The sequence below is a fragment of the Adelges cooleyi genome, unplaced genomic scaffold (assembly GCF_023614345.1).
Source record: "Adelges cooleyi isolate 19-005CV unplaced genomic scaffold, UGA_ACOO_1.1 ACOO_flye_CR_arks_rails_tigmint_CR_PRNA_2, whole genome shotgun sequence".
Classification (NCBI taxonomy): Eukaryota; Metazoa; Arthropoda; class Insecta; order Hemiptera; family Adelgidae; genus Adelges; species Adelges cooleyi.
Genome location: NW_026095860.1, coordinates 8,778,988 through 8,793,065, shown reverse-complemented (window position 1 = coordinate 8,793,065; position 14,078 = coordinate 8,778,988). Strand labels below are relative to the sequence as shown.

General features: G+C 37.4%; 1 protein-coding gene across 1 annotated transcript in view; it reads left to right on the top strand.

Moving 5' to 3' along the window:
* The window catches only part of LOC126833410 (zinc finger protein ZIC 4-like), a 32,075-nt gene that overhangs the window by 15,332 nt on the left and 2,665 nt on the right, over window positions 1-14,078 (top strand). The window lies entirely within an intron of this gene.

Genomic DNA, 14,078 nt, shown 5'->3' with positions numbered 1-14,078 from the left:
TAATTCGGATTTCAGACGGAAATAATATTATGACCCAGAGTTTGCGGTGGAGGAGGAGGAGGAGTAGGCGCATTATCCGCCCTCTTATTATATGTTTATGAAAGAAAAAAAAAACTAAGTACCAATAATAATAATAGCGAAGTAACAAAAAAAAAACGTTTCTGTTTTTATTATTATTATATACATAAAACGACGGAAGTCGGACAATAATATAAAGTGTGTGCGAGTGTAACATAATACCAGGTAAATAAATCAAAACGGCGTAATCTGCGGCTAATACAATATTATGTACAGATATATGCATTACCCTGGGCTGTGTATTTTTTATTTTGCTTTCCGCTTGTATTTTTTTTTCTATTTACGTTGTATGCGTATTCTTTACGGCGAGATTTTTTTTTTTTTCGAGTAGGTACGCTTACTTCTCAATACACACAATGAAGATTATACAGCTTATGTTACACACGCGGCAAAAGGGCCCATTGAATAACGTCTCTGCATAGCAGCGGCTTAGGCGATTTACCCGCAAAAACCGCGTCCCCGCCTCCTACGCTAGCAACAGTTATTGTAGTGTTTGTAACAAGAATTTCGACATGTCACCAATAACCCAGACGACGATCAACAAATCGTACACACGACACTTGTCGGATCTCGACTTACAAAATACCTGTACACAGTACAGTGTATATTAAATACACGTGGCCCAAATTGTCGATACCGCAAGACAGTGCGGTTTATTTGATCTATTAAAACAGTCAAAATATTGTGTGTGAGCTTTTAAGATCGAACAGTCTGTATTGCCGTTATTCGGCCCACATATAAGATCTACTGACACTCGTTGAAGAATCGAGTCGTGACTGACCAGGCGTTCATCGATATTGGCATATTGAAGAAACGTGACGATAAATAGAAACCGACGTGAAGGGTTTGGAATTCTCGTCTTGACTCTTGACCGTCGCTCAACTCAGGGTTACTGTCGGAGAACATTTGTGTGTTGAAATTTGAACTTGGTGAAAGAATTTTTTATTTGAAACAATTCCTGGTCGATTGTTTGTGTGCATGTATATTTTATATAAATAATCCGCTACAATGATTGTTCCTGTAAAATATCTTGTTAAAAGCTACAAATTATTTTGTAAGGTGATACAGTTGAATTTTCACTGTCCCTGTACTGAGCAGCACTGGCGGAATATGTCATGGCTAAAAAAAGTTGGCTGATACTTTCCCCTTCTATAAAGTGACATTGCGATAATGGAGATACACTTTTAACGCTTGTTTGCCAAAAGCTGTCGATTGCCAAAGATATCCACCCTATTCGTACTTGGAGATATACCTACAGAAAATATAGTATACATATGATTTTTTTTTAAGATATTCGTTGCGCTTCTGAATACATATATATAAACCCAATTGGGTCGGCATGAGGGGTAAAGTGTGTGCGGGAGAGGGGTATGCACGGCCGTGATAGGAGACGATGCACAGTGTGTAAAGACCGAATGCGATAAATAACTATTGCGTGCGTGCACCGTGTATGCTGCCGGTGCTGTTCACCACCGCCAGCACTCGAGTCCTGGATCGGTTGGATGATTTATGCGCGGCCGACACTCCACTCGTATACACGGTATACGAGCAAACCCAGTTAAGAGGAGAGAGATAGAGGACGAAGACAGTGAAGGAGAGGTACTATACCGTAGTCTTCACGGATAGAATAATATTTTTGAACCTACATAATAATAATAATAGTATGTGCGAAGGACCGGTGAGGGGATGGATGACCGCGTAATTAATTATCGGTAAAAAAAAAAAAAAATTCATATATAAACTTATACGGCAATCCCCGAGCATGACTCTACGGTATGCGCGCGGCCAGTTAACTTATGACGGATCCGAAATAGATGTTTATAATGTATGTATATGGGCCCGTGTATATGTTATTTTTTATTGCCCTTTGTCTGTTTGAAATTGTATTTTTTTTTTCGAACTCGACGGAGACTTATTGTTAATTCACCAAAAAAAAAAAAACTACATCCGCGCCGGTATATCACCAGAGGTGGGCGTTGATATTGAAAACAAACAAACGAAAAAAAAAACAAAACGCCTCATCGTACATACATACTTAGTTGCCAGTTGGGTACCTATGTAATATAATATTAATACTTCTTCATTTGCACTAAACACAAGTGCCCAACAACAGTTGTCGATTTGGAAACATACATAATAATCCATCAATCTGACGCACATTGACAGAGATCAAAACAATATTTTACATAAATTTGATTGTTTTAAATGCAGTCGCTTAATCATCGGCAAACAATATTATTTAAGTTCATTTTATTCGGTCGGTCCGGTAATGCGTGTGCCGTTATATTGGACACTTGAAATTCCTCGACGGTCATTTGTCGTCTTCAAAACGTCTTTTGGTTTTTTTTTTTTTTATAATATTTACAGACTTTTTTTTGACCACCGTCGTCATTGCGCGCACGGTTTTTCACGGTGGAAATTAATTATGCACGTGTCAACCGGCAGCATTTACATATTTCACGGTATGTATCTGTGTGTGTGTGTGTAACAGGAGCCAAAACGAGATTTTAGAAAATGATATAAGAACAAGTGCACACGAGAAGTTTTTCCATATTATATTATTTTACACGGCGCTGCACTTGTTACGGTTCAACGGTGACAACGTAATGGCCGGACATTATTGTCGTTGCGTGTCGAGTTTTATTCTGTTTTTATTGCTGTTATTATTTTATCTTCTCGGGGGCAGCATTCCCCTCTTTCCCTCCTCTCGCCCCGCCCCACCCCGCCCTGTCCAGATCTCCACCTCGTCTTGATATTTATTTGAATTGTTCGCAGTTATTTACTTCTCTCCAGCAGGGTAATGGGGGTAGGTACAATAGCAGTAGAAAAAAGCTTCTGGATGTAATTTTTCCCTCACCAAAAAAATAAAAACAAAGTTAATTTTTCTATTATACGTTTTTCGATTATAAGTACCCGGAATTACAAAGAAAAAAAAACATCGTGTTAAGAATTAAAAAAATATAAAAAAATGTTGTTTATAATTTTTTACTTAAAAAAAAAAAGAAATACCTTTGTAACCGGTATATCATATTTGTCAAAAACCGGTTGCTTCGAATTATAAATTAAACGGTAATGATTTTTTTCTTCACATTTTTCTTTTTCGAACGAAATAACTGTTCCATAATAAATAACAAATCACCGTCAAAATGATTATTATTATTAAAAAAAAACACTGTACATTTTCATACACACCTATAAACACTTGTATTTTAATGGACTGGATTTTTCTTTCCTTCGTGTATAAGTCTTGACTGTGGTCGGTGGACAAGTTGAAAGCGTACTTATCCTGATTGTTTAGATTCCTTCGTTCACGACCATAGCCGGATTAACTAATAGGCATAGCATCTAACTTATCGCATGTACTGTATTTATCGAAAATTATGACAATGTACAGAGAACGTTTTGTAAATTAGAGCTCGCGTTGCCTAATGGTTAACTCAAGATCAGTTCGCGACCGTGTATAACCTCGACCACATATTTTTATCGTTTAACCGAAACCAATAAATTATCTCGCATGAACCAAGCAGCGATAAAAAAAATACTATACCTACTCAGCCCCGCAACTATGTTAATAATAAAATATAAAATATATAAAAAAAAAGAAGCTATTCACCACAAACTTTACAATATACTATAAAGCGTGTAATTTTGTGGTATAAATTGTGGTTTTTCATGCATTTATATTATATATTCCACAAGTTTATCCCTCAGGTTGTTTCTAGATCTAATCTAGCCTAAACATAATTTACGCCTTAACGAACTTCTCCGATATTTTTACTGCAAACAAAATATGAACCGTTTTATACAAGTTAAAAAATCTCAAAACGCGATTTTTATCTGGTGAAAAAAAATGTTTCAGACAAGATATGTTTCTCAAATTTGCCTTAACACATCCACACGTGTGTGTTTTGTTCAGTAGCGATCGCTCAAAAAGTTTGGCATGTGTTTTAAGGAAAAAAACCGGAATCGCTCGTGTACTCGGTCCGAAAACTGTTCGTTTGTCCGAGGCTTATCACGTTCGTTCTCCGAGCTGTTAAAAGTTTCCGGGTCCGTCGCCGGTGGGTGTAATAACAGCTTGGGCTGGATTTTAAGTTAATTAACGGCAAAAAGGTAATCGCCGTGACTGAACATAAAAATAACATTGAACGAAAGCCCCCGAGCGGCGGGGTGGCGTCCCTTCCTTCTTTAAACGATTATTATCATATTGTTGTGTGTAATTATACAATTAGAGCGGGGCGGAGACCTACAGGAGAACAATGCGGTGGCCCCAAACGCGCCTTAATGTGTCCAACAAAAACTGTTCGGACAATGCGCGTCCGGAATGGAAAAGATGCGCGGAAAGGACTCCCAACAGGAAACCATCAAATGCTGTCACGGGCAAACACCGCGCCGGTCGTTGTTTTGTATAAAATATTAATTTGATGTAAGTTTTGTGTTGTCCCTTTTCCGACCATATAAATCCTACCCGCCTATGTAGTTGGGTCGATAATAATACAAAAACGCAAGTGTGTGTGTGCGAGAGAGATTATATAATAATGTTATTAAAGTGTCTCCTATCGTGGAATAGAAATAATAATTACAATCTCTCGAGTATGGTTTGTTCAATCGAACGACGGTTACCGAAAAAGAGTAATGCTAATTAAACATTTTATTATTGCGTTATTGGCGAGTTATGAGAATTATTGTTGGAATTTTCACTGTCGATTACTTGAATGATAAAAATCAATATTTTACTCTATTTAATTCCATACTTAAAATCAGTAATTGATTTTTCTTTCAATTTTTCCAGACCATCTGCGACCGGCACAAGCGCATAACAATAATAATAATATGACGATGTTGTGTATTGCATCAACAAATATCGCGTGTACGTTTATTTGCCCGACTTATCGGTACGAATAATCTGCGTGACGTTTTTATGATTATGATATTTACACTGGGCCGGCCGTGTGGTAATAATTTATGGGCGTTTCGAAAATGTTCAATACGATGCAGTTTAGCATCAGTAGTAGTAGTATAGTAGCTACAGTAGACATTGACAATTTTATCGTATACATGGCAACCACTCCGCCGGATGATTCGCACAATGGGCCAGTCGTAAATAACCTCAGAACATTCTCTCCTTTACCCCGGTCCTGCTTTTTTTCCTTCCTATGTGTTTTTATTTATTTTACGAGATCAGAACACCACGTGTGTATACTGTGGTGTAGTATATTTATATGTATAGGTATATATAACAAGCACACATAATATATAATAATATTATAATATACCGTCGTGTTGGCGAATATCGCATCGTTAACGACATCCGTGAACGCCTACGCACGTTCCCCGTTCGCTGGCATGGACAACAGTTCATTGAGTAACACACAATACACATCATATGCACGATGGCCGATGGTGTTGTAACCATGTACATGTTATACGGTTAACTATATACTTTTTGTAAAAAAAAATATATATTTTTCAATTTTTCGACCGTTCCGTTTTGCGCGTTTGCCTAGAGTGTATAATATGTTTTTTGAACTTCACCCTCGCTTTTGCTCTGTTTCTCTCTCTCTTCTTTTTGACTACGGTTCGGGTGGCGGCGGCGACGGCACATGTCGTCTGGTCTTGTCACGTTGTATAATAACAATATATCCAATGCGCGAGGGGGTCGCAGTGGCTTCTAAAACGTCTTTTCAAGACCCACGCAAATTGTGATTAAAACGCCGGCAAACTGATTTTGAAAACAGTTTATATATATATAATTAAGTTGTAAAGGCCTGTAATTTTCTATCGATTGCTCATTTAACAACTGCGACAGACCGGTTTTTCGTTTTAAACGGTCGTCACGAATTTATATAATGTTATTATTATTACAGGCACACACACGGAGTGTCCAGAGCAGGGTGTGTAAAATTATACAGGTCCGTTCCAAAAGAATTTTGACAATTTAATCAAATATTATCAATATACTTTGTTTGTGAGTCATAATGTAGTAACCGCGGTCATCGAAATAGATTGAGTTTAGGTGTCTTTTTAAAAGTTACATAGAAAAAGTTGGTCTAGTTTAGGGGAATTTCAAACAAAGCTGGACATTCCCATGACAGAAGCTGTCTATCTTGTTGATGCAGAGTCACCTCGTCAACTGATGATATATATATATATATATATTTTGAACTTAATCTCCGAAAGCCGCCTCATTGAACCCATTATAATTATAAGTCTGGAATTGTCTATATGTCACGTGTAGAAATATTGTGCATATTATAGGTTTGACAGGGCAACGTGATACACTCTGTATGTAGAAGACATCATCTACTGATCTACCGCAGTGGTGTAGTATGATGTACAGCAATCCGCACTTCCTCGCCACGCTATTCACAGATTGATTATTATTAACATAAGTTATTTATTATTGGACGCGCAGTACATATTTATATACATGTACAAAATGACGCCGTCATTGTTCTGTCAATCAGTTGTGGACTAGTGATTTTTTTTCTTTTTCTTGGACGTTTCTTTACTCGGATCGTTTTCAATACACGTTCGGCTCAATCGCGTAGGAGACAGTGTCTCACATCACGTGGTGTCCGTTTTCCTTGTTCGATTATGACCAAAAACCCTAGGCATGAATATATACAATAATACAAACAAATATTGCTATTATCATGTACCTGAGTTGAATGAGTCGTGTGCGAATATAATATAGGAGGTTAGGCAATAGTGTACAATATTATTATAGGCTCAGTTGCCGAATTGACGGCGGTCGCCAAAAAGGTGATTGACGATCTCGATGGCGGTAAAAAAAAAAAAATAAGTAAATAAATAAAAAGGGACTGAAAAACGATGGCTCCGGGGATAATTGACCGGATTTTTCGATCAGATTCGCTGTCAGGATGACAAGGGTGTAATGAATCCCGCAGGAATGTTAACCGGGGGCTTGCTTTACAATGTAATATGCGCGTTTGTGTATATGGTAATCATATATTTTTTTTACCAGTGCAAAATCGTAACGAGGGGGAAACGATCGCGGTACGAGCAGATTGTACATTATAATAATATGATTATTATTGATATATATATATATATATATATATATATTAATATTTATACACCGCGAGTTGTGTGGAGGGATCCATTGTCGACCGAGCTGCGAGAAAAGATGTTTATCGATCCGCAATAATATTTGTCGTCCAGCTCGGCGGACGTCTTTATGATTGTCTGAGGATGCAAAAAAAAAGCAAACAACGATAAATGTGATTTTTTCCGAATCGACTTAAGGTCGTTTTTCACGCCCTATAAAAAAAAAAATAAGATGCGCCGACCTGAGTTAATCGTCTCGAGCGCCTTCGCCCCGTGTACACTATAATATTATCTACAACACATACTCTGCCGTGAAGAAGCGTGGGGGCCACCGTTAAAGTCTCTGCTCGTACGGAGCAGCCACGTTAATATTGTTTCTTATGGGCATTTATATTTTCGGTACGTCTGGCCGCTCTCGATACGATCGTGTGCATGCATTGGCCTCTGGTGTACTCTGCACTAGTGCTTGTAACGTATTGTTATTAAAAATAATCCGACAGACAGACCGACGGGCCGTCAACCGTTTAATTAACATGACATATTATCATCGGCTTAAATCGATATCCCTATCGTGTTATGACAGTAATAACAACATCATCAATCAATGTTCCGCGTCTGCCGGACGGTCTGCCCGATTAACTTTTTGGAAGTTATGATATATCCAGCGCTGTATATATGATAATATATAGATATACCTATATGTATAATATTATATTATATGAATTATAAATCTATAAAATTATTTTTTATATACCTATATACACACCACACAATATTGTTAGTATGCGCGAGTGTACCCGGAGCCTGGTTGAATTTGCATAACTAATGCGTGTCCACGTTTAGTTTTGTACGCGTAAGATTGCTGATCCGTATTGTTTTTTTATTATTAATAGATTTAATATTATATAGTGTCGGAGATGGGGATCGATAGCTTGTTGTTGTACATTCAATAAACACGGTTAGATTTAAAAAAAAAAATCATTTTTTCCAATGGAACGTGTTGAACTTGTAGTTTGAAATAGTTATTTGACTAATTAAAAATTATAATAAAAATATTTGTATACATTTAAAAGTTAACAATTATTTTTAATAATGAAGACAAATCGTGTATCGTTTGGTCTCTGATTTTCCTTCTGATAACGTTCCAGGGGGATAAATGCATTAATGATACAACGACCAGATATTATTATGGAACGAAGGGGATTAGGGCCGACAAAAAGGTATATTCTATGAACTCGAAGTGATTCAGGACATTTTTCGGCCAATAAATCGATTTCAGATATTAAAAAAAAAAAATACCGAGAAATGTATACAAAGTTTATACGGAGCCCGCATTGTTGTAATAATTATTGCAGGTACACCTAAAAAAACGGTCCTTTTTAATAGTCTTGACTCGTGTAAACAGGTGCGTCGTGATGTAAAATACGTTCACTTGTGTGTGCTAAAGCAATTATAAGGGTAGGGATACACGTTGACTTGTGGCGTCACGTACCGCATAAGCGGTGTTCGGTTTGTTATAAACGATCGGTTTAGCCGGTCCTAAAGGATTCGTCAAAGGTATTACTCAGTTTGTCTATATGTTATCATGTGCTCTATGGCCTATGCTAATATTTGGACACCGTTTGTTTGACGATTTGTTGTGTGTATCTATTCGAAATCACTTTTCGTGCGTTACATTTCTATATTATTGCCATTGTCGTCCCGTGCACCACCGTACTACCGTTTAGGGGGACCTCGAGTGTCGGTACGGTATATACGGTTTTATCATCGCCTAAAAATGATAAATTATTGTCGTCGTCGTCGTTGTCTCGGTTTGTGTGCTCGCACGATATCCATTTTTTCTACGTACGAGCAGCTGCACATTGGCCCAGCCACAATGCAAGACAAATGGTCCCTTATATCCCTTGCAGTATATGGGATATTCCCCTTGTACGCCAAAGCGCATACAGATATAGATATATACTTACACATATATTATTCTAACACCGTGTATGCACAATATTGTGATATTTTCGCATTTAAATTCCAACGACTATCAAATATAAACGCTTTAATATAATCGATCCGTTGCGGTCAATCGAAAAGTCTTTCGACCAGATACTGTCCAGAGGTATGGATGGGCCACCCTATATTATAAATACATATGAACGGCGATGGTGTTGAAGGGGAAGACCAAATAGGGGTGACGATTGAGGGTCAATTAGTTATTTTTCCATGGAAAATTCTACTCTCATCTTAGTGTTATCTTATTCTTATCAGATTCAATGAAACAACGTATTTATTTTCATCGTTTATTCCATATAATATTATGATAATGGGACGCTAACTACAGCGCATCTATATTAATGATACAGTGAGCAACAATAACACAATGAATATGACGGCTATAGTGAACGCGTTAACGATGATACATAGTATATTATTTTGATTTGAACTTGGAGACATTTTTGCGCATAAACCGTTACGTTGTTTGTAACAAATTAATCGTTAACAGTATTATTGCGAGTAACAATGAGATAAGACCGCGGTCGACGCGCGGCAGACAATACGAGTAATGTCCTTACACGGTGAACAAATGGAAATCCTTATAAAAATACACCAGCGTAGTAAACCGGTAATGCTGCTCAAGGTTGTGTTATGGTTCCTTTTATGCGCGGCTCAACCCTTTTGTAGTGCGCTGACAAATAATTCTCTGTTTATAACCCTTATTATTAAAACGTCTCTTTATATTATAATATAATCTCCTCTCGGGTCTGTCATGTGCTTCCCCACTGCCGCCCGCCCCTCGTATTGATCACAAAAAAAAACTACTAGAAGTCTACGCGCGATAATGATATCTTAAGATAAGTGCTGTCGTTGGATGATGATTGAGAAAGAATATAAAAAAAATAATAATAATAATGAACCGAAGACGGTTCTCAGGATATGCAGTAGGCACTCTCATTATATTCATACGAGCGTAAAAAAACTACCAGACGTTGTTTAATTCATTTATACATGCCCTCGTGTATGTGTGTACTGTGTAGTGTATAGTTTATACACATACATACATTTTGAAGCAAAAACATTTCATATTATATATTGTAAATTCATTACGTGTTGTATACAATTTTTTAATTGTCTCGCGTATAATTAAAACCGCAAGTAGACTTGTAATTTGATTTGTAGTGTCGTTTTGTTGCCGGACCACCGGAATCGAGATGGCTATAAATTATTTTATATTATACACTTACACACATCCATACACGCACTGTTCTCTCTAGATGGATTAAATATCATTGTGCGTTTAAGCGAATGAGGAAAGAAGGATACCTCATCGCTTGTGTGTGTTTTTTTCCTTCCTATTAATTGTACACGCTCATAAACGTGTATATTTTATTGCCACCGACGATTAGGTTTATATTATAGCGTTATATTTGTATGTACGATTTTGATCTACAGCGTAACGCGAGTAATGACGTCTATAAGACATGTATAAACAATTATATACCTACCTACCTGTTAATATGTATATAATATACTTACCGTCATCGCCGTGAACTTTGAATAAATTATGAAAAGCTGCACGGGCGACGTTGGAGGATTTTTTGAAGAATAATAATAATAGAAGTTTCGATTTCAAAGGAAAAGAGACCGTTGCCTGTCCTCGAGGTCGTTCTGGCGGTGGTTGGGATAAAAGACAATAGGAAAAACTCGTTGTAATTTAAGACGCAACATTATTGTTCAAACAGAACCGAGTCATCAATCAGTAATTATAGTTGTTGGTGTTGTTTTTGTTATTATTTTACCCCGATATAGATGTGGAAAATGATATGCGCGTTTATTTGTGTGCATTAAACAATAGACGGAACCGGGCAAAACATAGATGGGTTCCACATAGGCAGCGGCCGCCATCGTCAGGGGTCAGGTGTGAAAAAAAAACTCATACTAATTATAACACCCCCACCATACACTCCTATACACTCGATTGGAAGCAGCTCCGGTAGTTCCTATCTTTTTTATTATTATGATAATGGAAAATCAGTTCCGAGTATTAATATTATCATAACATATAGACGATACCGTAAATATACCTGCGACAGTTGCTCCGTTGTCACTATAGTCTCTATACAAGCATCGAACGTTGTTGCGTGTGGTCTAATCCCTGAGGAAATAAAGGACACTCGGCGGACGATAGGAGAGATGTGTAACGTGCATTTTGGAAAATTTCCTAGGAAACCAAAAATTAGAGAAGAAAAGAAGGCGCAAAAAAAAATGTGTCCCGTGTGCAATATTTATGATCGAAACGCGCATACGCGTTAGGTCACAATGGACGCCCCGTCGTGAAGGTGCTGGCCCCCCTTACAATTTAACACCGGGTAGGTTTATACTGTCTCTTTATTTTTTTTTCTGCTGTCGATTCGTTCGGCACCTTAAAGTCCTCTCCGTGTATTATAGATTTTCAATAGGGATTTTATTAAGTAGCCATCTTTTGTGTACTGCGTTATAATGCTCTTCGACTCCGCCGCCGCATCCTCGGAGTCGCTGGTCATCGACGACGACGCTTCCGTCCGGCAGATGTATTATTATTATTATTATCATTGCATATATACATTGTCCAGCTGCTCTGGTTTGGGCACACAAATATTTTGGTCGTTATTAAATTATCGTTAAAATAATACATATTTTCTTTGTCAACCGGCGCCTCTATCTTGAAACAATAGACGCTGCAACGGGGTCAATACACTTGTGTTTCCGAAAAATATACAACAATCTTCGATCTAAAACACTCTATTGTGTATATACTTATATATATATATATATCATTCGTGTCCCTATGTGCAATATGTACAACCTCCGCGATTGATATGCGGTTCAGGGGATGACAATAGGACCGTTTGGTCTTGAATAAATAATCGTTTTAGATGGACCACGGCGATAGGCGACGGTTAGGAGGTGGCCTCGCTTTCTTACGACTGTCGGTACAATATTGACAATATATATATATATATATATATATATATATTATGTGGATTACGCGCGTTATGACCTTAACGATGCTGGTACTGTAGGCTTTTGCAAACAAACAGGAAATACAATTAATTATGAACATACATTTACATTTTTTCACTTCGAACTGAGCCCTCGCTTGTGAATGTGATGACGTTATATTGTGTATAATATTACTTTGATATAAAGAAGGAAATGCATATTATATGGAACGTACGCCATAATATTATCTATATGGAGTGGAATATCGCGACACACCACAGAGTGGGTCGCACGTTACGGCATGGCATTTACGGGCCCGACATAATATAATAATCGTATATACTTGTGTATTGTAATATTATATATGTTGGTTTCGTTATTATTTCTTCAAATCCATAAGTCATAAACCCGTTTGGTCGTTTTTTTTGTCCAATAACTCATTAAAAATTAAGAGGCCTTGAAAATGCCACCCAATTTATGAAAGAGCGCAGAAGTAGAGGAAGAGTATAGAAAAAATAAAAACATTTTTTTATTATACTCATCTTTTTACTGACTATACACACACACACAGGTATAGGTATTTTTTTTTATAGCATTCCTGACCATTGTGTGTATGTGTGTGTGTATGTGTGTACCGTAACATATGTAAATCGTTAAAACACTCGTCTTGGAATAGTTTGTATAAGCAGCGACCGTATAGGCAGCTCGGATATATTTAAGTATATATATTCAGGCGCTCCGGAGTCGTTAAAAAAAATACACGGCCGTTATACGTGTCGCTAATCGTTTATTACCGATGAAGTACGAGCCCACGTCGACTTAGGCGCCTAGGGGAGAAGTAAATATTAAATATGATATTCACTTCCATACTTCCACTTGTATCTCTCGCTCTTACTCCCTCTCGTGTGCACTGATATTATATATATATATTAGCCGTCGTCCGATACTTATTGGCCAAACGTTAAACGTAGGCGGTTTTTATTATTTAAATCGTTTATTTGGAGTGGTCTACACTCCCATTCTTGTAATGTATTATTTCCAACCGCCGAAATATTACACATAAAGATGTATTAGTCCAAAATAAACCGACCGGCGTCCACCGCTGTCACTTCATACACGTTTAACGACTCGTCAACGGCCCAAAGACAAGCTTAACGTAACCATCAAAACCAAAAAATAATTTAAACAGACTAGTCTATGTAATTTTGTCGTCTGTCAATAAATTTAATCGAGTAGAATTAACTTTTCAACCGGCTAGATTTTTGTAACTCGGAGACACGTCTGACGCTAAAACGTCGGTCAAGTTTTGTACGGTTAAAATTACTTAAACTCAAACTAGTTTAACGCGTTAACGTCGTCTAAAATTAATAATGTATAATATTATTATGTTACATACATCCGAGTTCCCACGTGGACAATAAATAAGGTCAGGCTAAGTTAAGCGTCAATTAGAGGTTCGATCGCTTAACATAATGTTATTATAATATTATATTCTCGCTTGTCAATCGACGACTGGCCGATAAGAGAGCTTTCGATTATCGTATCGGCTTGTCCGATCTCGATGCTGGTCCATTGCCAGTATTTGATATTGTAACCGTTGAGGTAATTAATTATGGGTATTATACTTACGGTTGTGTGCTGTTGATGCAGTCGCAGAATATTGTGGGTAGGTTACCTACCACGTGCTACCAAGTTTTTGAATAAAACCTCGACAATAAAAACAAACCGGATAATTACATGGAAAACGGTCATGTGCGGATGCAAATGACGTTTTAAAGATAACCCCCTGCTGAGGTCTTGCCCGAGATGTGTGTGTATAAACGGTTATTAAATAATATAGCTGCTGACCAATGACGATATACACGACGAGGACTCAAATAAAATATAAGAAGAAGAAAAAAGTTCTTTATACGCCCATTGCAACTGACCATGCGGGGCAACAGCAATGTGGTAAACATAAG